Raw genomic sequence first — 25,142 nt, 5'->3', positions numbered from 1 at the left:
ATGGGACTGCCGGGGAGATGAGCCACCTTGGAGCGCTAGGTGAGGAGAGGAAGAAGGTTAATACAGAGGAAACAAGGGGGATGTACCTTCAGGTCCACAGAGACCGAGGGCCGTTACCTCCTGAGACAACAAATCAAGACTGAAGTTTCATCAAAGAAGGCAAAGTTGGGCTACTGGTCAGATCCTCCTTGCCTCAGTATCTCATCGTCCCCCGGGTGGTCCTTGCTAACCCGAGAGGTACACGTGCCGGGAAGACGCTGACAGAGGGATGTTCTGTGGGTCCATCTCTAAGTTTCCCAGGACCACTAAAGACACCAGGACAGTCCAGTTCTCATGGGGCAGGACTGTGCACCCCAAACCCAGGATCCCAGCTCTGGAGCATGTATTAGAGTCTTAAGCTATTGGAACAAAAGATGCCAAAGACCACTGGTCCAAGTGACAAGCTGGGGACTTAAAACAGACATCCATCCTCCCCCAACCCTACAGAACAGGTTCTGAGGTCAAGGTGTCCTGAGGCCAAGGTCCCTTCCAGAGGCTCCAGGGGAGGGTCCTTGCTGCATTTTCCAGCTCCTCAGGGCTCCAGGAGTCCCTGGGCTGTTGGCTGCCCCCCTTCCATCTCTGCTTCCATCCTCCCGTGGTTTCTCCTATGTCTGTGTCTCCTCTTGCATCTCTTAGGAGGACACTGTCCTTGGATGGAGGGTCCCCCTCATCCAGCAGGACCTCCTCTCAGACCATTCACTGGATCACATCTGCAAAGACCCTATTTCTGAATGAGGTCCCTTTCACAGGTTCTGGGGGTCACCTCCAGATACAGCTTTTGAGAGGGGAACATCCTTTAATCCACTACATGCCCCCAATCCTGTTCAGGCTGCAAGGGAGGTTGGAAAATGAGTCTTGAACTCTCTCCTCCACTGCTATGGGGGTGGGTCTCTACCTCAGGGGAGAGGGTTCCCCAGACAGGATGGGGTCCAGACGCTGAGCCAACCAAGAGAATAGGCAGTATGGGAAGATGCTTGGCACCCCAGATTCGGGAACTGCAGCACAGCTGGGTCCCTGCTCCATTGAACAAGACCCTCATCTTGGAATTCCCGCTCCAGTGCTTCAGAAATGGACATGGCTGGATGCATTGACTGAGGTGGAGGAAATAGATTCATACCTTGAGTTCCTCAGGCAGGTGGCAGGAGTGACCCCAAAACCAGATGGAGAAACCAGGAACCATCCACAGAACAGGTAGATAGTAATGCTCAGAATCACGGGCTTTCTGCTGTTTCCCACTCTGTGCACAGCCCCTGAGACCCATGCCCCCCACCTCTGTGCTAACATCATCTAAGCTCTGGGACCGTGCAGGGAGCCTTGGGCAGGGGTCACACAGGCATGTGTTTAAAGGAAGAACCACCTCTCTCGCAGTCCCCCGTCAAGTCACAGCATCTTGAGGGTCCAGCCGAGAGAAGGCTGAGTTGGAAACTGGCTATTTCATCTCAACTCTGGGTCCACACGACCAGGGGGAAATCACAGATGCTGATGGGTACATAGGGGAGCTGCCTTCTTGGAACAACTTGAGATTTATCTGCCCAAGAACTGAGAGCAAATTCAGTTTGAAAAAGACACATGCACCCGCATGTTCACTGCAGCACTATTCACAGTAGCTAAGACATGGAAACAACCCTAATGTCCATCAACAGACAATTGGATTCAGAAGATGTGGTATAGATACACAATGGAATACGACTCAGCCATAAGCAAGAACGAGATAATGCCATTTGCAGCAACATGGATGGAACTAGAGACTCCCATCCTGAGTGAGATCAGTCAGAGAAAGACAAATACCATATGATGCCACGTATATCTGGAATCTAATATGCGGCACAAGTGAAACTTTCCACAGAAAAGAAAACCATGGACTTGGAGAACAGACTTGTGGCTGCCAAGGGGGAGTGGGAGTGGGAGGGAGTGGGGTGGTTTGGAAACTTGGGCTTCATAGATAGAAACTATTGCCTTTGGAATGGATTTAGAATGAGATCCTGCTGTGTTGCACTGGGAACTATGTCCAGTCACTTATGATGGAGCATGAGCATGTGAGAAAAAAGAATGTATACATGCATGTGTATCTGGGTCACCACACCATATAGTAGAAAAAAAAGTTGTACTGGGGAAATAACTTAAAAAATACTTGATAAGATAACACCAAAAAAGAAAACTATCGGCCAATACCTTTGATGAATATAAATGCAAAAATTCTCAACAAAATCTTAGCCAACCAAATCCAACAACATATCAAAAAGATCGTACACCATGACCAGGTAGGGTTCATCCCAGGTTCACAAGGATGGTTAAACATACGCAAATCAATCATCATACACCACATAACAAAAGAAAAGCCAAAAATCATAGGATCATCTCAATAGACGCAGAAAAAGAATGTGACAAAGTCCAACATCCATTCATGATCAAGACCCTCGCCAAAGTGGGTATAGAGGGAACATTCCTGAACATAATCAAAGCCATTTATGACAAACCCACAGCAAATATAATCCTCAATGGGGAAAAACTGAAAGCCTTCTCACTCAAATCTGGAACAAGACAGGGATGCCCACTCTCACCACTGCTCTTCAACATAGTTTTGGAAGTCCTGGCCACAACAATTAGACAAACAAAAGAAATAAAAGGCATCCATATAGGAAGAGAACAGATAAAACTGTCACTGTATGCAGATGACATGATACTATACATAGAAAACCCTAAGGACTCAACCCAAAACTACTTGAACTGATTAATAAATTCAGCAAAGTAGCAGGATATAAGATTAACATTCAGAAGTCAGTCGCATTTCTGTATACCAGCAATGAAATATTAGAAAAGGAATACAAAAATACCTTTTAAAATTGTACCTCACAAAATCAAATACCTCGGAACACACCTGACCAAAGAGGTAAAGGACTTACATGCTTTGAACTATAAAACTTTAATCAAAGAAACCAAAGAAGATGTAAAGTAATGGAAAGATATTCCATGTTCATGGATTGGAAAAATCAATATTGTAAAAATGGCCATACTACCCAAAGCAATCTACAGATTCAATGCAATCCATATCAAATTACCTATGACATTTTTCACAGAACTAGAACAAACAATCCAAAAATTTATATGGAACAACAAAAGACCCAGAATTTCAAAAACAATCCTGAGAAACAAAAACCAAGCAGGAGGCATAAGTTTACAAGACTTCAAAAAATATTACAAAGGGAGTTCCCTTCATGGCACAGTGGTTAACGAATCCGACTAGGAACCATGAGGTTGCGGGTTAGGTCCCTGCCCTTGCTCAGTGGGTTAAGGATCTGGCGTTGCTGTGAGCTGTGCTGTAGGTTGCAGATGCGGCTCAGATCCTGCGTTGCTGTGGCTCTGGCGTAGGCCGGTGGCTGCAGCTCCGATTGGACCCCTAGCCTGGGAACCTCCATATGCCACGGGAGTGGCCCAAGAAATAGCTAAAAAGACAAAAAAATATTACAAAGCCACAGTCATAAAAACTGTATGGTACAGGTATCAAAAACAGACAGACGGACCAATGGAACAGAAGAGAGAACCCAGAAATAAACCCTGACACCTATGGTCAATTAATCTTGGACAAGGGAGGCAAGAACATAAAATGGGAAAAAGAAAGTCTATTCAGCAAGCATTGCTGGGAAACCTGGACAGCAACATGCAAAGCAATGAAACTAGAACACACCCTCACACCATGCACAAAAATAAACTCAAAAATGGCTGAAAGACTTAACTATATGACAGGATACCATCAAACTCCTAGAAGAGAACATAGGCAAAACACTCTCTGACATCAACATCATGAATATTTTCTCAGGACAGTCTCCCAAAGCAATAGAAATAAGAGCAAAAATAAACCCATGGGACCTCATCAAACTGAAAAGCTTTTGCACAGCAAAGGAAACCCAAAAGAAAACAAAAAGACAACTTACAGAATGGGAGAAAACAGTTTCAGATGATGCAACTGACAAGGGCTTAATCTCTAGAATATATAAACAACTTATACAACTCAACAGCAAAAAAAGCCAACCAACCAATGGAAAAATGGGCAAAAGACCTGAATAGACTGTTCTCCAAGGCAGATACACAGATGGCCAACAAACACATGAAAAAATGCTCAACATCGCTGATTATAAGAGAAATGCAAATCAAAACTACCACGAGATACCACCTCACACCAGTCAGAATGGCCATCATTAATAAGTCCACAAATAACAAGTGTTGGAGAACGTGTGAAGAAAATGGAACCCTCCTGCACTGCTGGTGGGAATGTCAACTGGTACAGCCACTCTGGAGAACAGTTTGGAGATACCTTAGAAATCTATGCATACAACTTCCATATGACCCCACAATCCCACTCTTGGGCATCTGTCCAGACAAAACTCTACATAAAAGAGACACGTGCAGCCACATGTTCATTGCAGCACTCTTCACAATAGCCAGGACATGGAAACAACCCAAATGTCCATCGACAGATGACTGGATTCGGAAGAAGTGGTATATATACACAATGGAATACTACTCAGCCATAAACAAGAATGACATAATGCCATTTGCAGCAACATGGATGGAACTAGAGAATCTCATACTGAGTGAAATGAGCCAGAAAGACAAAGACAAATACCACATGATATCACTTATAACTGGAATCTAATATGTGGCACAAATGAACATCTCCACAGAAAAAATCATGGACTTGGAGAAAAGACTTGTGGCTGCCTGATGGGAGGGGGAGAGAGTGGGAGGGATCGGGAGTTTGGGCTTATCAGACACAACTTAGAATAGATTTACAAGGAGATCCTGATGAGTAGCATTGAGAACTTTGTCTAGATACTCATGTTGCAACAGAACAAAGGGTGGGGGAAAAAAGTGTATACGTGTAAGAGTAACTTGATCCCCTTGCTGTACAGAGGAAAAATAAGAAAAGGTTAATAGTATTAGCTTCCATATCAATAAATAAAAATTGATCAAAGTATGAAAAAAAACAACTTTACAAAAGGGGAATGAGAAAAGCGTGATAACGATGAACCAATGAAATGGCTCTGGCAGTGAGAATCGCCTGAGGTCAAGCTGCTCCCGTCTTACTGAAAGAAGGAACTCGCTTCAGGGAAGGATCATGTTTAAAGCAGACTTCATTCCAGAGAAAGACAAATACTGTATGATATCACGAGTAGGTGGAGCCTGGAAAATACAGCAAACAAGCAGCAGACTCACAGATAGGGAGAAAAAAACTCGTAGCTCCCAGGGTGAAGAGGAAAGGGGATTATTTCAAACACCATTTTGTCTCCTGAACTTTTTTATTCTTTATTCAAGTATAGCTGATTTATAATGCTGTGCCAATTTCTGTTGTACAGCAAAGGGACCCAGTCATACATATATGTACGTTCCCTTTCTCATATTCTCTTCCATCACGGTCCATCCCAAGAGATGGGATAGAGTTCCCTGTGCTGGACAGCAGGACCTCTTTGCTGCTCCATTTGCAATGTCATGGTTGGCATTTACTGACCCCAAACTCCCTTGGGTGAGGGATTCTTTAAAAAAGGTTATTAGGGGATGTGACATATGTGTGAAGCTTGAAAACTGTGAACCCTATAGAATTTAAAAAATGTTTCACTCAAAAACCTTTACAAAGATGTTGCACTATATATACAATGGAACACTATTCAGCCATGAAAAAGAATGAAATCACGCCATTTGCAGCAACATCATAGACTTAGAAATGTTCAGACTAAGTGAAATCAGACAAGATAAAAATTGTATATTGCTTCTATGTGGAATCGAAAATATGGCGCAAATGAACCTACCTACAGAACAGAAACAGACTCACAGACACGGAGAACAGACTTGTGGTTGCCAAGGGGGAGGGAGTGGGCTGGATGGGGAGTTTGGGCTCAATGGACGCAAACTATGACACAGAGTGGATAAGCAGTGAGGTCCTGCTGTCCTGGACAGGGAACTGTATCCAGTTTCTTGGACTAGACCGGGATGGAAGATTTTTTTAAAAGAAGTATGTGTATATGTATGACTGGGTCACTTTGCTGTACAGCAGAATTAACATAACAGTGTAAATCTAATAAAAAAAGGAAATAAAGTGCATATAAAAAATTAAGTAGACCTCATTTATGGTCCCTTGGGTCATTTCATGATGTGATGAAGGATGACTGGCTTGTCCGATGAATTTGGGCAAAGTCTCTTGCTGCTTTAGTGTCAACTGCAGACGTCCGTGTAAGAGAAGATGAGAGGTATGAACCCCGCCACACGGGGCGTGTGGAGAGCAGACACGGTCCTGGGAGCCGCCCGTTCAGAGTCAACGGGCGTGAGCTCTTGCCCGAGACAAAGACAATGTTCGGAGATCTTCCACGTCTCAAGAGAAGGGGGAGAAAGATCCTAACGGTGCAATCGTAGGACAGCGAAGAACAATGACCCTCAAAGGAGCATTTGTAAGCTCTCACGTCATGAACAAATGATCGGCTGGGCTGCAGGCAAAGCCGTCGATTGAGCCAATTCATTTTCACACCAAGAGAAGATCAACGATTGTGGGAAAATAGAACCGGTATTGGGCAGCTGACAAATGGGACTGGCACATGTACCCTATGGTGTAGGGAGTGGATGGTCCCCAGGGACCTGCAATGCAGCACAGGGAACTCTACCCAGGATTCTGTGATTGTCTCTGTGGGAAAAGAATCAGAAAGTCAATGGAGAGTTGCACATGTAAAACTGAGCCCCTTTGCTGTCCAGCAGAATGATGACAACCTTGTGTATCAACTCTTCTTCAGTAAAAGTTAACAAAGCATATAGACAGCCTGGTCCATGGAGACCTGCAGTGCAGCACAGGGAACTCTACCCAGGATTCTGTGATCATCTCTGTGGGAAAAGAATCTGAAAGAGAATGGATGTGTGTAGACGGATCACTGAGCCCCTTCGCTGTCCAGCAGAGACGATCTCAACCTTGTACATTAACTCAACTTGGATTAAACTTTCAAACGGGAAAAAAACACACACACACAAACCCACCAACTCTCCCATGACTCACACCACAGTTACGGTAACATTCGGTTGTGTTACTTATGCTCACCTGGCCGTGCATTTCTGGATCTCTCTAACCTGCTTCCCCATCTCTCTTCCCCACACACCATCTCCTCTGAGCTGGGATGTACACTGCTACATGGAGGTTCCTTTAAAAATGAAAACCAGAACTACCATATATCCTGCAGTCCAATCCTAGGCATCTATCCAGAGAAAACAAAAATACAAAAAGATCCAGGCACTTGTGTGTTCATAGCAGCACGATTCACAATAACCAAGACATAGAAACAACCTACATGTCCATCAACAGATGATCAGATTAAAAACATATATACAATGGAATACTACTCAGCCAGAAAAAAGAATGCCATGTGCAGCAGCATGGATCAAACTAGAGACTCTCATACGAAGTGAACTCAAAGAAAGATAAATATTGTATGATACCACTTTTAAGGGGATCCTAAAATAGGACATAAACGAGCTTATTTACACAACAGACACACAGACTTTCAAACACTTATGGGGACTAAAGGGGACAGGTTGTGGGGAGGGATGGACTGGGGGTGTGGGACTGGCACACGCACCCGGAGGTCTATGGAATGACTGGCTAACATGCACCTGCCATCCAGCCCAGGTAACTCTGCCCAGTGCTCTGTGCCCATGTCTGTAGGAAAAGAACCTGAGAGAAGGGCTGTGTGGACACGGATCGCGGAGTCACCTTGCTGGAGAGCAGAAAGGGTCACAACGCCGCACCTCAACCCCCCTTCAACAAAACGAAAAACCCACCCGCAGTATCTTTCTGGATTCCGTGGTGCTTGGGAACCGGTTGGTGGCTTTTCAGAATTTGAAATGTGTTCGTTTATGCCCAAGAGAAAGTTCCCTTATCCCTAGATTCACAAGCAGTTTTCTGTTCTTTCGGTGAAAAGTCTCCCTGAATCACGGGAGCGTCTTGCCCCTGACACCGGGGAAACATGCCTGAGCTTTCAGGTCCTAGAAACAGGGAAAGTTGCAAAGGCCCCCACTTTCCTATGTTCTGGGACAGGACTTTCTGCAAAGATCCCCTCCCCCTCCCGTTCTGAGGGAGATGCAGGCATACCCCTCCCCCACCTCGTCTATGGAGGGCGAGGCGGGACCCCCACCCTGCTCATTCCATTCTGCCTTGAACTTTCTCCGAGCACCGCTCCATTTTCAGGAGGGTTGCAACCACAGCCACATCCTCTCCTGAACCAGCACCCGGTCCTTGGGACTCTGAATAGTTTCCCACAATTTGCCACTCAACCCCTTTCGCAGCAAACTCCCTTCACAGGATCCTTTGTGTGCCTGCTGGTTGAGCTGGGGGCCCGACTCCCAGCAGGGGAGCTGCTGTTGCCTGGGATTCCTGCCTCATTTCAGTGAAAAACACCCAGCAAGATTCAGCCATTTCCATCCTGGACAGACAATCCTTTGTCCCGGTTTCCTCAACCCGGGCTGCCTTCGGAGCCGTCTTTGTCTGTGTGCCGGAGTGAGGGGGGAACACACTTGCTGTTTCAGTGCTGCGTCTGACTCCGCGGCCTGTGAGCCACATTTTTCACTGTCCGCAAACACCACGACTGTTTCTAATTTCCCCTCTGCTGAGTGTAGGGTGGTGAGGCCCAGCGCAGGGAAGAAATATGCCTTTTTAGTCAAAGAGGCAAGTTACTTTTACTTCGTTTTAGGGCTGTATCTGTGGCATATCCAAGTTCCCAGGCTAGGGGTCGATTCAGAGCTGCAGCTGCTGGTCTACACCACAGCCACAGCAACGCGGGATCCTAGTTGCCTCTGTGACCTACACCATAGCTCGTGACAACGCCAGATCCTTAACCCACTGAGCGAGGCCAGGGATTCAACCTGTGTTCTCATGGATACTTGTCAGATTCATTTCTGCTGAGCCATGACTAGAACTCTTTTAATTCATGTGCTTTTTAAGAAAAGTTATATTGGAGTGAATTCCCAAGGTTGTGATAATTTCTGCTCTACAACCAGGTGACCCAGTCACACATGTTTTGAATGAAGACATGACAGTGCCATGTCTGCAGAAGATGTTTCTCAGACCACAGGTGCCATCCCTCCAGGCTTGGTCCTGGATGCCCCCCAGCCTCCTCTGCAGGGTCACCAAGGCAGGTCCACACCTGGGAGACGCGGGACCCCGTCAACCTTGCCTCCAGGGCTTCCTGGCAGCCCTGCCTGCTTAGCTGCCAACAGCCCTCTGAGCTGACCTTCCAACCTGGCTCCAAGGCCAGGGCTAAGGGTCAATCACTTCCCTCTTCCCATGGTCAGGCCTGCATAACGGCTGCCCCCTCCCTGCCCCTTCCAGTTAACCCCTTCTTGGTGTCTGCCTCTCGGAGGAAGCATGGAACACACCTCTTGAAATTCTACTGTGCCAACTGTCCTACGTACCACAAAATCGCACTGACCGCAGGAGGCCCTGAACTGTGGCTTTCTGGTCTCATCCTGGCTGTCACCTGCCACCCTCCACCTGTTGCCTGCACCTCTGGCACCAGGACTGGGCTCGACCCAGCATCAGGATTTGGGGAGCTGGGAGTTTCCATCACGGCTCAGTGGATACGCATCCGACGAGTATCCATGAGGACGCAGGTTCGATCCCAGGCCTCGCTCAGTGGGTTAAGGGGGTCTGGCGTTGCCATGAGCTGTGGTGTAGGTCGCAGATGCAGCTTGGATCTGGTGTTGCTGTGGCTGTGCTGCAGCTGTCGGCTACAGCTGCAATTAGACCCCTAGCCTGGGAACCTCCATATACCGCAGGTGTGGCCCTAAAAAGCAAAATAAAACAATGAAAGGAAAAAAAAAAGATTTGGGGTGTTGAGTTCAGTTCCTGCCATGTCCTGATTTGCCTCCTGGGGCTCACTTCTTACCCCCCCATGCCCTTCCATTGGACACCTCTGCGGGTAGCCCCCAGCCCTTTAAGTCGACTTGGAGACAACTTTACACCCGGCCCCCGGGAGTTTATGTAGCATATTGTACTGATGTGGTCCATACACACTACACACAATGGAATTCTCCCCAGCCATAAAAAAAGAATGAAATCAAGCTATTTGCAGCAACACGGATGGACCTAGAGATTATCATACTAAGTGAAGTTAGAGAAAGACAAACATCATACGTATTATATGTGGAATCTTAAAAAAATAGAGTTCCTGTTGCCTCTCAGCAGGTTAAGAACCTGACTAGCATCCATGAAGATGCAGGTTCGATCCCTGGCCTTGTTCAGTGGGTAAAGGATCCGGTGGTGTTGCCATGAGCTGTGGTGTAGGTCACAGATGAGGCTCAGATCCCACATTGCTGTGGCTGTGGTGTAGACCAGCAGCTGTAGCTCCAATCTGACCTCTAGCCAGAGAACTTCCTTATGCTGCAGCTATGGCCCTAAAAAGAAAAAAATAGAATTACACAAATGAACTTCTTTGAAGAACAGAAACAGACTCACAGACTTTGAAGTCAAACTTATGGTCACCAAAGGGGACGGGTGAGGGGAGGATGGACTGGGGGTGTGGGGTTGGCACGGGCACCCTCAGGTCTATGGAATGACAGGCCAGCAGGCACCTGCTAACTGGCACAGGGAACGCCACCCAGGATCCTGTGATCAACTCTGTGGGAAGAGAACCTGACAGAGTGGATGTGTGGACATGGGTCACTGAACCACTTGGTATAACACCTGAAACTAATACAACATTGGACATGAACTCTACTTCAAGGAAACTTCAGAAAAAGTCACCAATCCTGTGGCCACAGACATTGCTCACGTGCTGCTTCTGTCCCTGGGCATTTGCCTGCGCTTCTGTTGGAACACACGACACAGAGGGAATGACGTAGTTCTGGTGTGCGTGACCTTGGCAGGGGGGCCTCTGCTTCCTGCCCCAAAGTGTGTCATCGGTGTAGTGGGGCTGGGGGCACTGGGGAACCGGAGGGGAGTGTTTCCGATAAACCAGTTTCGCTTTCCACCGGGTCTCATATCCTTCTCATACAGTCCCCCCCGTCCCTGGACACAAAGGTCTACACACCTCCCCACATCCCAGTATGGCGAAGGTCACGGACCAGGCCCCCAACTCATCCCCGGCTGCCTGTGTCACCGTGCTCTCAGGTGGGAAAATTCCCCGTGTCCACTGGCAGCAGACAGGACAGATAGGTCGGCACTCCTACCCAATGTCGACAACGAGCCAGCTATGCAGACACACGGACGACTCTCCAAACACCACGCTTGAAGTTCCCATTGTGGCTCCATGAGGATGCAGGTTCGATCCCTCGCCTCACTCTGGGTTAAGAACCTTAAGAAGCCAGACTCCACCACCTCTAGGAGAAAAATCCCACTGATTTATCTACAGAAAGCACAGAAATGGCCAAAACCATCAGCACACGTGTGTTCGGGGCAGTGATGGTGGGTGGGGTGGGGGCAGGGAGGTTCCAGGGCAGGAATGGGGCCAGGCAGGGAGCTGCTCATGTTTGGTCTCTGTTTGAGGCATCGTCTGTGGGTAGAACATAGAAAGTAACATTCAGATGGACACGGAGCTTGGCGTCGGCAGCTGCCACTAGGACACTGAGGATGGGTGAGCAATGAGGTCCTGCCGTCCAGCACAGGGACCTCTCTCCAGTGTCTTGGGCTAGACCATGACAGAAGATGAGAAAAGGAATGCGTGTGTGTTTGTATATATGTGACTGGGTCACTATTCTCTGCAGTTGAAATTGACATTACATTGTAAATCACCCACAATTTAAAATTTTGTTTTAGAAATAAAGAAAAGGGAGGTCCCATCATGGCTCAGTGGTAACGAACCCAACTAGTATCCATGAGGACACGGGTTCAATCCCTGGCCTCACTCAGTGGGTTAAGGATCTGTCGATACTGTGGCTGTGGCCTAGGCTGACAGCTGTAGCTCCAATCCAACCCCAAGCCTGGGAACTCCCATATGCCTCGGGTGCATCCCAAAAAAGGAAGAAAAACATTTCACCTTGGTGAAAGTAACATTTCACCATTTGAAACATGTGCTACTGGAGTTTCCTGGTGGTACAGCAGGTTAAGGGCCTGGCATTGTCCCTGAAGCGGCCCTGGTTGCTGCCATGGCACAGGTTCAGTCCCTGCCCTGGCAACTTCTGTGTGCTGTAGACCGGGCCAAAAAAATATTTTTAAACAAAGTGGTATTTTATGAGAACAGTTTGCACAGAACTTAAAACCAGAAACTCGTGTTGGTCTAACCCTTCCCAAATGCAAACACCGAGATGGACTCTGATCTCCCACATCTCAGCTTATCTCCACCAAAAACTTTATGTGCTCAAGAACTTTGTGTCTGCACTGATGACAAGTCACATAAGAACTCTCCAAGAATCCCTCCCTCACCGAGCTATCACTGGGTTTTGAGATAAAAGCAGGCCAGGCCTTGCAGCCCAGAGTATCACGACCCCAGCATGCAGTTCTGTGCAATCAGAGGCCAGCCTGATCTCTCAAGCCAGGAGGCTGGGCTCCTGCCCTGCCTTCCGCAACGTTGACAGCTCATCTGACGCCCACAGGGGTCCCAAGCAGCAGCCACCCACGGGGCCGCGTCTCCCCAAGCGCCTTGGGGGGCAGGCTGGGCGGGGGACGCTGGATCCTCTGGGAGGAAGAGCAGAGCAGTTGGGCTTGCAGGATGCAGAGAGGTTCCCTCTGCAGCCACCACCTCCCACCCGTCCGACGCCATCCAGGTCAGCCCTCCCAGGCTACACCAGCAACAGCACCAACCACTAGTCCAAAAGAGGCGCGCGCTTTACCCCAGCGGCAGGAGCGCACTTTGGCGCCAGGGCATGCGCGCGCACGTCTTGCACCCACCTAGGATATTTTGCTGCCCAAGGCTGGATACGACCCTGCCGAAAATGCCGCAGGAGATGGGGACAGCGGCAGTGACTAAATTTATGCCTGTCACGCATTTCTACCAGTTCCTTTTGCCCCCAAGCCATCATCGAAACATGACTAGAAATCAATGGAGTCAAGAGGCGGCTCCCAGCTGCTGTGACCTCAAGGTTTGGTGACGCCTCAACTCTCCCTGGGCGCGTGGCACTGACACATCTCCGCAAGCCGGGGTCCCTCCCTGACACGGGAAGGCAGCCTGTGTGCTGGCATTACAGGGGGACCCTTGGACCAGGCTCGGCTTGGTCCAGCACTTGGTCCAGCGGTGCGGGAGCAGCGTGAGAAGTATCTGCACACCAGGGCGGGGGGCGGGGCAGGGACTCGCGCACGTGGCCCAAGGACCTCCTAGTCTGACTTTGCCAGGAGGTAAACGGACTCAGCGGCTGTGCAGGTCTCTGCCACCTGCCTGGGAGGCGGGGACTCAGCTTCCTGCAGGGCCGTCTGTCCAGGGCTGCAGAGACCCCGCTAAAAAGCTGAGCCCCGGCCCCTATTAGAGCCCCCCCCCTCCGCCGGATGCCCGGTTCATTGCCCCTGAAGATGCAGCATGGATACCATCCTTCAGCACTCTCCCTGATTTCTGCCTGAAATCTCCACGTTCCCTTTAGACGCCCAGAGTCCCAGGGAGGATTCCCAGCTAAGAAAGCGCCAAGCCGGAACCCCAGCTCGGTGGTGGTGACCGTTTCCCAGGTCGCCCAGCTGGGGATGAATGTCTGAGCCTCCGTTTGTACTTTCGCAACAGTGGAGCCCAGGATGGAGAGGCTGTAAAATCCGCTAAGGCCTTGCCCCGAAAGGAAACTCCTGGGATGGGGAGATGGGCCCTTAGCGTCAGGGCTCGGCCAGAGCCAGCTGAGGCTGTCTTTCCCTTAGTGGTTAAGGAGAGGCGAGGCCACCAGCTCCCCAAGCTGCCTGAACTGGGAAATCCAGGGGCCTCTGCACCTACTCATTCTGCCACAAAGACCATCTACAGCTCAGAGTGATGCTGGATAAAACTGGGGGCGGGGGTGGGTGAGAGCTCCTGCTGTGCTGCCATGGGGCCAGTGGTGTCGCTGGACTGGAACGCAGGTTCGATCCCGGATCTGGGTTGCTATAGATGCAGCTTCGAGCTGATCCCTGGGCCGGGAGCCCCCTCTGTCGAAGGGCAGCCAAGACAGGAAGAAATAAAACTGGGGAGGGGGGATTGGGAAGGTCCTTGCCGTCTCTACTCTGTATTCCGTGCCCTCCCTTGCTTTTCACTCTGACTACATCAGGCCTGGCCAGCGAGCTCGGCTGCCATGGCCCCGCCCAGGCCAGACCCCTGGGGCCCGCTTTCCTTTAACCACCCTTGTGGGCTCACCCATCCGTCCTTCAGAACATACAGGGGTCTGGGGTCTGCCATACAAACAGCCAGCATGAAAGCATCTGGAACGAGCAGGCTGATCCCATAATCCAGTCCCCACCAAAGCACATGGTTTTTGTGTGTTCAGGGCCCCACCTGCAGCATGCGAAGGTCCCCGACTGGGGATGAGTGGGTGCTGCAGCTGCCGGTCTACACCACAGGCACAGCAACACCAGATCCGAGCCACACGGTGTGTGACCTACACCACAGTTTCAGGCAACATTGGACCCTTAAGCCACTGAGCGAGGCCAGGGATCGAACCTGCACCCTCACGGACACTCTGTTGGGTCCTTAACCTGCTGAGCTACAACAGCAACTCCCAAAGCAGGTGTTTTTAGCTCATGGGGCAAGACCATGGGTCCCCCAGTGGGATATTTTCAACCTGGCATCGTTGGCAGGGCCCTCAAGTCTGAGTGGTTCTCGCCTCTGGTCTCTGTCCTGTGTCCTTAGACTTAAAAGTGGACGCCCCCAGGGGACATGTTGAGAATCACCTCGTGAGGAAGGTGGTTCTGCTTCTAGACCCCTCTGAGCAGAACGGGTGAGAAGCATGAGTAAAACAGCTCTTGGGATGTTCCCGTGGTGGCTCAGTGAGTTAAGCACCCGACTAGTGTCCACGAGGACGCAGGTTCAACCCCTGCCCATGCTCAGTGGGTTAAGGATCCAGCATTGCTGCAAGCTGCAGCATAGGTGCCAAATGAGGCTCACATCTGGCGTTACTGTGGCTGTGGTTTAGACCTGCAGCTCGAGTTCAGCGCCTAGCCTGGGAACTTCCATATGGCACAGGTGCAGCCCTAAAAAGCAACAAAAGAAAAAACTGAGTTCTGTCCCCCGCAGGCAAATACCCTCCATGCCACTGGGCAACAGGCTGAACCACACACCCAGAAACAGAGTAGGAAGAGCCATAGAGCCCAAGGTCCATTGTGTTCTTATTCCTACTAAAGCAGCCCTTTTGTCCTATAAACACACAGGAGGACGACTCAGCCCAGATGGCGTGTGTGTGGGGATAGGCTGGGTGATGCTGCTGTGACCATCAGCCCTGGAATCTCAACGGCTCACCTGTGCTCAGGTTCCCTGCCCGTCAATGGGGCTCTACGTGCCATAACTTCTTAGGACCAGGACCTAAGTGTCGGAGCAGCCCAGTCCTGCAGGATGGCTCATCTCAGAGGGGACACAGAGGGCACGACACGGGGGACGAGGGGAACCAGGGCCAGCTGGTGGGGCTCCAGCTAGGACACGACACACCTCATTTCCACACAAATTCACACTCCGCGCAGGTGCCTGAGGTCCATCCAGTGGGAACCTGTCATCCTCTCCTCCTGGGCAGCCGTGTTTATGGTGATCACAGAATCCACTGTAAAGAGGGAAGATACCAATAACCTGGATGCTGCTGCAGTCTCTCATACGAAGTCGGTCAGACAGAGAATGACACACAGCACAGGAGACCACGTCTACGTGGAATCAGATACCTCACGGATGAACCTCTCTGCAGAGCAAAACCAGACGCATGCACATCGAACACCACCTCATGGATACCAAAGAGGAAAGGGGGAACAGGAGAGATGAGTGAGGCACAGAATAGATGTTCATCTAATAACACCTCGTATAAAGTGTTGTCTCTTTAAACAAATTAGTCGTTTAGTGGCTCAGTGGGTTAAGGACCTGACATTGTCTTTGTGAGGACGTGGCTTCCATCCCTGGCCTCGCTGAGTGGGTTGAGGATCCGGCATTGCTGTGAGCTGCAGTGTAGGTCACAGAGGTGGCTTGGATCTCACGTGGCTGTGGCACAGGCCGCAGCTGCAGCTCTGATTCAATCTGGGAACTTCCATAGGCTGGAAGCGCAGTTGCCAAAAGAAAAAAAAAAGTAGAAAAATGACATGGCAGAAAAGAACTTATCTATGGAAAAGAAACAAACTCACATGGAGAACAGAATTCTGGTTGCCAAGGGGGAGGGAGTGGGATGGTGGGGCAGTTTGAGGTCAGTAGATGCAAACTAGGACATTGAGAATGGATCAGCCATGAGGTCCTGCTGTCCAGCACAGGGAACTCGATCCAGTCTCTTAGGATAGACCAGGATGGAAGACATACAAGAAAAAAAAATTATATATATATATACACACACGCGTGCAAGACTGGGTCACCTTGCTGTGCAGCAGACATGGGCAAAACCCTGTACGTCAACCATCATTTAAAAAATAAAAGGCAACCTGAAAACTCTCCTACAATAATCTTTAAAAAGACTATTAATCTCCTATTCACTGTATCCGCCAAACGAGAGAGTAAAAACGGGAGCTCCTGGGACCCATCCAGGAAGACAAGCAAGATACTGACAGCAACAAATGGGCTCTTGATCAAGGATTTTCAAGGGTAGTTTGGGGCCAGATGAGGGCTGTAAAAATTCCATCCCGAGCTTTTATGGGGCTTTGGGCCATAAAAACATGGCTCTCCGCACAGAACATAAAACTCAAGGTAAGCAACGAGGTGTTTCAAAGAACTCCCCATCATGCTTCTGAGATAATAGACAATGTCAGCCAGCCCCTCAGAGATCAAGTTCAAGAGTGTGGATGAAGAAACCTCCTCCCACAGGACCACAGGTCCTTACGAATTTTCATGCCCTGTATTTTAACACCCTTACACTCAAAATGTCAGAGGGACGAACATTTAATTAAACCAGCCTCGTAAAAATGCCTCCTTTTACGTCCTTGCTCAAGAAATGCTTCCGAGCTTCCAGACGCTTGAGAACAAAGACACTCACATAAGGGACAGTGGGTTCCCCGCCAAGGAAGCAGCCTTAGATCGAGACAGAAAATAATTGGGGTCCTCACTGCCAGCCTCACCCCTAGAATCCACAACTGAGTTGTGCGACAGGGCTTTTCCTGGGAGCCGCCACAACCAAGTACCCCAGACAGAGTGGCTTCAGTAGGAGCCATGATTTTCTCCTGGTCCTGGAGGCTGAGCCCCAGGGGTGGGCAGGGCAGGTCCCTCCCGAGGCCTCTGTCCTGGGCGTGTGGACGGCTGTCTCCTCCCCGTGTCCTCACAGGGCCGTCCCTGTGTGTGTCTGGGTCCTGACCTCCTCTAAGGAGCACATCCTGGGGGTCAGGACCCGCCCTAGTGACTGCATTTACCTCCAGCTGCTATTTATTTAAAATTTCATCTATTTCTCTTTACTCTTTTAAAAAATTAAGCATTATCGGCATACAGCTTCTTTACAATGTTGTAGGACTTTCAGGCATAAAGTGACTCAGTCATATGTACACTTCTATCCATTCTTTTCTCCCCCAGAGGTTATTACAAACTATGGAGGAGGTTTCCCTGTGCCGGACAGTAGGTTCCTGGGAATCATCTCTTGTATACAGTGTGGGTCTCTGTCCTCCCCTCCCCCAAACGGTGTCACCTGCAGTAACCCTAGGCTTGGTTTTGGAATCTGTGACGTTGTTTCTTTTATAAATAATTTTGTTCTGGTTTGCACTTTTGTTGTTTTTTCCCTTTTTTGGCCTTCCCCATAGCCTACAAGAGTTCCCGGGCCAGGCATCAAATCCAAGACAGAGCTGCAAACTACACCACAGCTGTAGCAACGCCAGATCCCCAGATCCTTAACCCACCGTGCTGGGCTGGGGGATCGAACCAGCAGTGCTACAGAGACAAGGCAGGATTGTTAACCCACTGTGCCACAGCGGGAACTCCAGAAATAAGTCCTTTTATATCATTTTCATTAGATTCTGCAAATAAGTGACCTCATACGTTATCTCTTTAACCCATCTCCCTTTATGTGAGAATCTGTTTGCATCCACACTGCTGCACATGGCATGATTTCATTCTTTTTCATGGCTGAGTAGTATTCCATTGTGCATATGGACCCATCTGAATCCATTCCTCTGTCGACACTTAGTTGCTTCCACATCTTGACAATTGTCAGTAGCCTCCATCACCTCTTTAAAGACCTAACCCCACACAGTAAACCCCAAGGTCCTACAGGTAGGACTTCAATATATCAACTTGGGGAGGGGCACAATTCGGTCCCAGGAGCCCCACGATGAGGACATGTCACTGCAGGAAACCTACTCAACCCACAGAGCTGTCTCTGCCCTTTCCTGCTGCCCTACAGGACTCCGCTCTTGGGACCTTCCCCCCCCCGCCCTCCAACGGGCCCCCTTTCCCCCTTCCAGTGTCTGGTATCCTTAGGAGGAGTAAGCGAGGCCCCCCAAGCAAGAGCCACGGGGCCAGGGAAGAAACTGTCCGGGAGATCTGCATTGTCAGCGGTGGTTCCTGCTCGCTTTTAAGAGACAAAGATGAGTATCCCCAGCATGTGTGAGTGTGTGTGTCTGTGTGTAGGTCACAGCAGGATTTACACAGAATGCCAACCAGAGCTGCAGACAGCCGGGAAGCTTGCAGGAGAAAGAGCAATAACCCAGGACTCTGCGAAGGTTATCATTTGACAAGCATTTGTGGGGTTCTCCCCAAACCAGCCCCAGCTCAGTGCCCGTGATCCCCCCAAACACCAGGTGAACACAGCCCTTGCTCATCCTGGGAGGCACCAACCACACCTACTCTGAATGCACAGAGCAGACCAGCTGGCGATGGAGCTTTCCAGAAAGGGCAGCATTAGGCAGCGTTAGCGCAAGGATTTCTCTTGTCAATCCCCTATGGGCAGGAAGGTGTAGACAGGAAGAATAGAAGGTGAAAACCCTGGGGAGGGGTGGGAAGGCGCTGGCAGAGAAGGCGACAGGACTCATGCTTGCCTTCCCAGACAAGGCTGCGGTCCCCAATATACACCCATATCCTGGCCCCTGCTACCTGGGAACGGGACCTTGTTGAGAAACAGGGTCTTTGTAGGGGTGACGGAGGGACAGGTCTGAGAGGAGGTTCCCCTGGATGAGGAGGGACCTCCAAGGACAGTGTCCTCCTAAGAGGCAGAAAAGGAGACCCAGACACAGAGGAGAAGCCACATAAAGATGGAAGAAGTGACCGGAGGGAGGTGGCGACCAGCCCAGGGCCGCCTGGAACCCCCAGAAGCTCGAAGAGGCAGGAAGGACCCTCCCTTGGTGCGTCTGGAGGGAGCGTGGCCCTGGGGCCCCTTGACCTCAGACGTCAGGTCTCTAGGACGGGGGAGGGTGGATGCCTGGGGTTTTAACCCACGTGATGTGTGGTCATTTATTATCACAACCCCACAACACCTATTTGCAGAGCAAAGACCAAAAACCATGGATCGAACACTACTTCCATGAGAACCAACCAATGCACAATTAAATTGCAGAGACACCCGTCTGGAGAAACAGGGAACTATCTCCAGAGACTGTGAGCCTCAGTCTTGCAAAAGCAAAGCCTCTGCTCTTAGCCGGTTGGGCACACTGACTAGTCCCAAAGGTTGTCATTGCTTCCCTCTGTCAGACCCAAGTCATGAAATGTTGTCCTGAGATGTACCGGGGGGAGGTCATTGCCACCAGCCCCATAGCATGTTTCAATCCGTACCTGCCCTGCACCAGCCACCCCACATTGGTCAGCAGGACAGGAGCAGCCATTTGTCCTTTTCTAACAGCCAAGGAGACCATCGAGGGTTTGAAGCAGGTTCAGACATGATCTAATAGTTGTTTCGAGGTGATCTGCTCTGACTATAGAAGAAAGTCTTACAGGGAAAGGGAGAAATCAGGGAGGTCCTCCAGGTGGAGGTGTTTGCTCAAAAGGCATGAACACACTGTTCCCTGTTAAAGGAAAATCATTTCTCTGCTCACAGCACTATGACAAACTAGGGAATCCTCCAGTTCCTTTCAGACCCCAGCTGGGGGTCCTCCATTTCATCTCTGAATGGACCCCAAGCTGGTGCAAACGCTGAGGGGGGCCCAGGCCACCAGGACTGCACCCCCCTCACCCCAATCAGAGGTGGGAGCCCAGGTCACCCACACTTCTGTCCAACTGCCTACAGACACAGGGTCCCCCCACAGAACTTAGGAAACATGTGACTTACCTGCTGCTCATCAAGGAGTGAACAGCCAGAGGGGGAGGCAGAGAGCAAGGTCTGGGGGGGGGTCCCTGTGGGGTTTGGGGTGCAGCACCCTCCCAACTGTGGGCTCCCCGACCCGGAAGCTCTCTGAACCCCTTTTTAGGGAGGTTCCACTCAGCAGGACTGAGTAAACATGGACCCCTCAGCAGCTCTGGAGGTTGGGGCTGAGCTGAAAAAAAAAAAAAACTAAAGCCAACCCTTTCCTCTGGCAACCAGCCCCACCTCATTAGCATGAACAGGTGAGCTTGGCTTTCTCAGGAAAAACAACAGATGCCCTGCTCAAAGGGATCAAGAAATTGCCATGGTTTTAGGAGCTGTGTGCCAGGAACCAGGTCCTCATGGATGAAGACCCTGCCTAAGTCCCATAACAAATGGGCTTCTAACAGAAGAGATGATACAGAGGAGAAGCCTCATGGAGATGGAGGCAGAGACGGGAGGGAGGCGGCCGCCACCCCAGGTCCTCCTGGAGCCCCCACAAGCTGGACGAGGCAGGAAGGACCCTCCCCTGAAGCATGGCCCTGGGACCCTTTGACCTCAGACGTCTGGTCTCCAAAATGGGGGAGGGTGGATGCCTGTGGTTTTAACCCACACGGTGTGTGGTCATTTACACAACCCCATGACAGAGCAAAGACAGCAGATCACAGATGTACCACCAGTTCCATGAGAATCAAATCCAAAATTACATTGCAGAGACACACCTGTCAGGAGGAACCAAAAAACAGGTGACTATTTAGACACTGTGAGCCTCAGTCTCGCAAAGCAAAGCGTCTGCTCTTAGATGGTTGTGAAAAAAAAACGAGTCCCCAGTATTGTCATCTCTTTCCTGGGTGGGACACAACAAAACACTGTCCTGAGATATACCCAGTGGACATCGTTGCCAGCAGCCCCAAGGCGTGTTCCAATCCAAACCTCTACTGCACCAGCCGCCCCGACTCGGTCAGCAGGACAGGTGACAACATTTGTCCTTTTCTAACAGCCTTGAAAACCACCCAGGGTTTGAAGCAGGTACAACTAAGAGCTAATAAGTATTTTATAGAATTCTGTTATTACAGAGAGAAGAATGGTTAACAGGGAAAATGGTGAGATCTCGGAGGTCTGCCAGGAGGAGGTCCTTGATCGCAAAGCATCAACAAATCTAATTGTTAAAGGAAAATTATTTCTGTGGAAACAGAGCTTCTAACACCCAAGTGGGGTGTTTCCACACCAAGGAATCTTCCAGTTCCCATCAGACCCCAGCTGGGTGTCCTCAAAATCAGTTCACCTCTGAAAGGATCCCCGAGTTTGTGCAAATGTGGAGAAGGGAGCCCAGCCCCCTAGGGCTGCCCCCACATCACCACCAATCACAGGCAAGACACGGGTCACCCACACTTCTCTCCAAGCCCCAGATGGAGCATCTCCAGAGGCCGCCCCCCCCAGAACTCAGGAAACATGTGACTTATCTATTGTTCATAAAAGGGTGAACAGCCAGAGGGGGAGGCAGAAGGCGAGGTCTGGGGGGGGTCCCACAGGCTGGAGCTTCTGTCTCAGAGTTTGGGGTGCAGCACCCTCCCAGCTGTGGGCTCCCTGACTCGGAAGCTCTCTGAACCCCTTTTGTAGGGAGGTTCCACCCAGCAGGACTGATAAGCCTTGGCCCCTCTGCAGCACTGGAGGTTGGGGGTGGGACTAAAAGAGCCAACCTTCTACCTTTAGGCTGGTTCCTTAGGCAGCCAGCCCCGCCTCATTAGCATCAACACAGGTGTCCTTGGGTTTCTTAGGAAAAACCAAAGATGCTCTGCTCAAAGGGATTAAGAAATGACTAAGGCTTTAGGAGCTGTGTGCCAGCGACCGGGTCCCTCCTGGATGAAGGTGAGCCCTAAATCTAATAACTAGTGTCCTTACAACAGAGAAGATACAGAGAAGCCACGGGAAGGGTCTGAGAGGAGGTCCTCCTGGATGAGGGGGGCCCTCCCTCCAAGGACAGTGTCCTCCTAAGAGACACAAGAGGAGACACAGACACAGAGGAGAAGCCACGGGAAGGGTCTGAGAGGAGGTCCTACTGGATGAGGGGGGCCCTCCCTCCAAGGACAGTGTCCTCCTAAGAGACACCAGAGGAGACAGACACAGAAGAGAAGCCACAGGAAGACGGAGGCAGAGACGGGAGGGAGGCGGCCACCAGCCCAGGGCTGCCTGGAGCTTCCAGAAGCTGGAAGAGGCAGGAAGAACCCTCCCCTGGAGCCTCTGGAGGGAGCGAGCCCTGGGACCCCTTGACCTCAGACGTCTGATCCCCAGGATGGAGGAGGGTGGGTTCCTGTGGTTTTAACCCATGTGATTTGTGGTGACTGGTTAACACAGCTCCACGAAACCAATTCACAAAGACAAAACATCACGGACGTTGCTGTCACTTCCATTAAAGTTAACAAATACAAAATGATGTTGCAGAGACGTACCTCTCAGGAGAAACCAAAAAACAGGTAACACTATTTCCAGAGACTGTGAGCCTCAGCCTTGCAAAAGCAAAGCCTCTGCTCTTAGGCAGTTGGGCACAGCGACTATTCCCAGGGTTGTCATCTCTTCCCCATGTCAAACACAAGTCATAAAACGTTGTGCTGTGATGTACCCGGGGGAGGTCGTTGCCACCATCCCCAAAGCGTGTTCCAATCCACACCCGCCCTACACCATCTGCCCCCACCTCAGTCAGCAGGTCAAGTGAAGCCCTTTGTCCTTTTCTAACCACCACGAAAACCGAGGGTTTGAAGCAGGTACAGACACAATCTAATTGGTGTTCTGAGATGATCCGCTCTGACTATAGAAGAGTCTTACAGGGAAAGGAAGAAATCAGGGAGGTCCTCCAGGTGGAGGTGTTTGCTCAAAGGACAAAAACACATTGTTCCCTCTTAAAGAAAAATTGTTTCTCTGCTCAGTCCTTCTGACACCCAATGTGGGGTGTTTCCACACCAACGAATCTTCCAGTTCCCTTTGGACCCAGCTGGGTGTCCTCTAATTCAATTCACCTCTGAAATGATCCCAAGTTTGTTTAGTGTGTCAAGAGGGGGGCCCAGCCGCCCAAGACTGCCCCCATCTCAACGCCAACCACAGGCGGGGGCCCAGGTCACCGGACGTCTAAACTCCTACAGACAGAGGGTCCCCCCTCGCCCCCGGCCCCGCAGAGCTCAGGAAACACCGGACTTATCTGTTGCTCATAAAGGGGTGAACCACCAGAGGTGGCGGAGGTCTGGGGATCTCATATTCACAAGTTCTGTCTCCATGCAGTTTGGGGTGCAGCACCCTCCCAGTTGTGGGCTCTCCAGCCTGGAAAGTCTCTCAACTCCATCTCTAGCCTTTTTTTAAGGAGGTTTGCCTAGACAGGCCTGAAAAGCCTTGGCCCTTCATCAGCTCTGCAGGTTGAGGGTGGAGCTAAAAAAAGCCAACCCTCTCTCCTCAGCCAACCAGCACCACCTCATTAGCATCAACACAGGCGCTCTTGGGATACTTAGGAATCACCAAAGATGCTCTGCTCAAACTTAGCAAGAAATTACTACAGTTTTAGGAGCTCTGTGCCAGGGATCAGATCCTCATGAATGAAAATGAGCCCTAAACCTAATAAATGCTCCTACATCAGAGAAGACACAGAAGAGAAGCCACAGGAAGGGGAGGGTCTGAGAGGAGGTCCTCCTGGATGAGGGAAGTCTGCCAAGGACTGTGTCCTCCTAAGAGACAGAAGAGGAGACCCAGACACAGAGGAGAAGCCACGTGAAGATGGAGGCAGAGCCGGGAGGGAGGCGGCCACCAGCCCAGGGCCAGTGTGCAGTAACCAGCTACCAGAAACTTAGGGGCTTCACCCACCCCTTAGACATGCATGTGTGTTCCCTTCTGTTCATGGAAGGTGGGGGCTACGCGGGCCCCCAGGGCTCAACCAGGGGGGACTGGGGCTGGGTCTGCCTGAGGCTCCAGGGGGACACTCGTCCCCGCCTTTCCCGGCTTCTGAAGGCACCTGCATCCTTGGTTGAGCCCTTGGTCCCATCACGGTCACCTGTGACCACCATCACACTTGATGGCACTGACCCTCCGTCCTCCCCCTTGTCAGGACCCAGCGATGACATCTGGGGCCACCCAGACCCTCAGGCGTCATGTCCCATCTCAGGGCCCTGACGTGATCCCATCGGCAGACTCCACTTCCCTTCTGAGGGGACCTGGTCTCAGGTCCTGGGGCAGAGGACAAGGACGTCCTCCAGGCAGGAGTCTCTCTGGGGGCCGTGGGACATCTTGACGTTGCTCTGTGGCAGCAGAGTAATTCCAGGTCCCTGTTCTACCAGGAGCAAGCACGAGGGCCACCGATCACATCAAGGACAGTTTTCCTAAAACTCCGCTCCTTCTGCTGTGAATGGACATGCCAGGTTCAGGAGGGACAAGATGGAGAAACCTTGAAAACCGCTTGTGTTTTCTCGTTTGGCTGCAGACATGTCATGTGGAAGTTCCTGGGCCAGGGATGGAACCCGTGCCACGGTGGTGCCCCAGCCCCTGCAGGGACAGTGCCGGGTCCTTAACCTGCTGCGCCCCAGGGAATTCCTGAAGTCATTTTTATTTGCCTGTATTTGCCTTTAATAGTGTGACATTTTATACTCTCAATTCATCCAAACACACATTTTTCATTTTTATACCAAAAACACCACACATTTTTCAGAGTTCCCATCATGGTTCAGGGGCAACAAGCCTGACTAGTACCCCTGAGGCCGAGGGTCTGACCCCTGGCCTTGCTCAGTGGGTTAAGGATCCGGTGTGGCTGAGAGCTGTGGTGTAGCTCACAGAGGAGGCTCAGATGAGTG

At 50.6% G+C, this 25,142-nt stretch overlaps 1 long non-coding RNA gene across 1 annotated transcript in view; it reads right to left on the bottom strand.

Annotated features, from left to right (window-relative positions):
• Positions 1-25,142, bottom strand: part of LOC110259137 (uncharacterized) — a 248,083-nt gene that overhangs the window by 71,830 nt on the left and 151,111 nt on the right. Inside the window, exon 2 of the long non-coding RNA XR_014834948.1 lies at positions 15,402-15,696. This is a non-coding gene — a long non-coding RNA (uncharacterized LOC110259137). The remainder of the gene's footprint in view (positions 1-15,401; positions 15,697-25,142) is intronic.

The sequence above is a fragment of the Sus scrofa genome, chromosome X (genome assembly GCF_054392235.1).
Source record: "Sus scrofa isolate SSC_HxYL_T2T_F1_AM1 chromosome X, Sscrofa_HxYL_maternal_Yorkshire_Landrace_v2.0, whole genome shotgun sequence".
NCBI lineage: Eukaryota > Metazoa > Chordata > Mammalia > Artiodactyla > Suidae > Sus > Sus scrofa.
The sequence above is the reverse complement of the archived record's forward strand: the minus strand, read 5'-3'. Positions and strand labels throughout refer to the sequence as shown.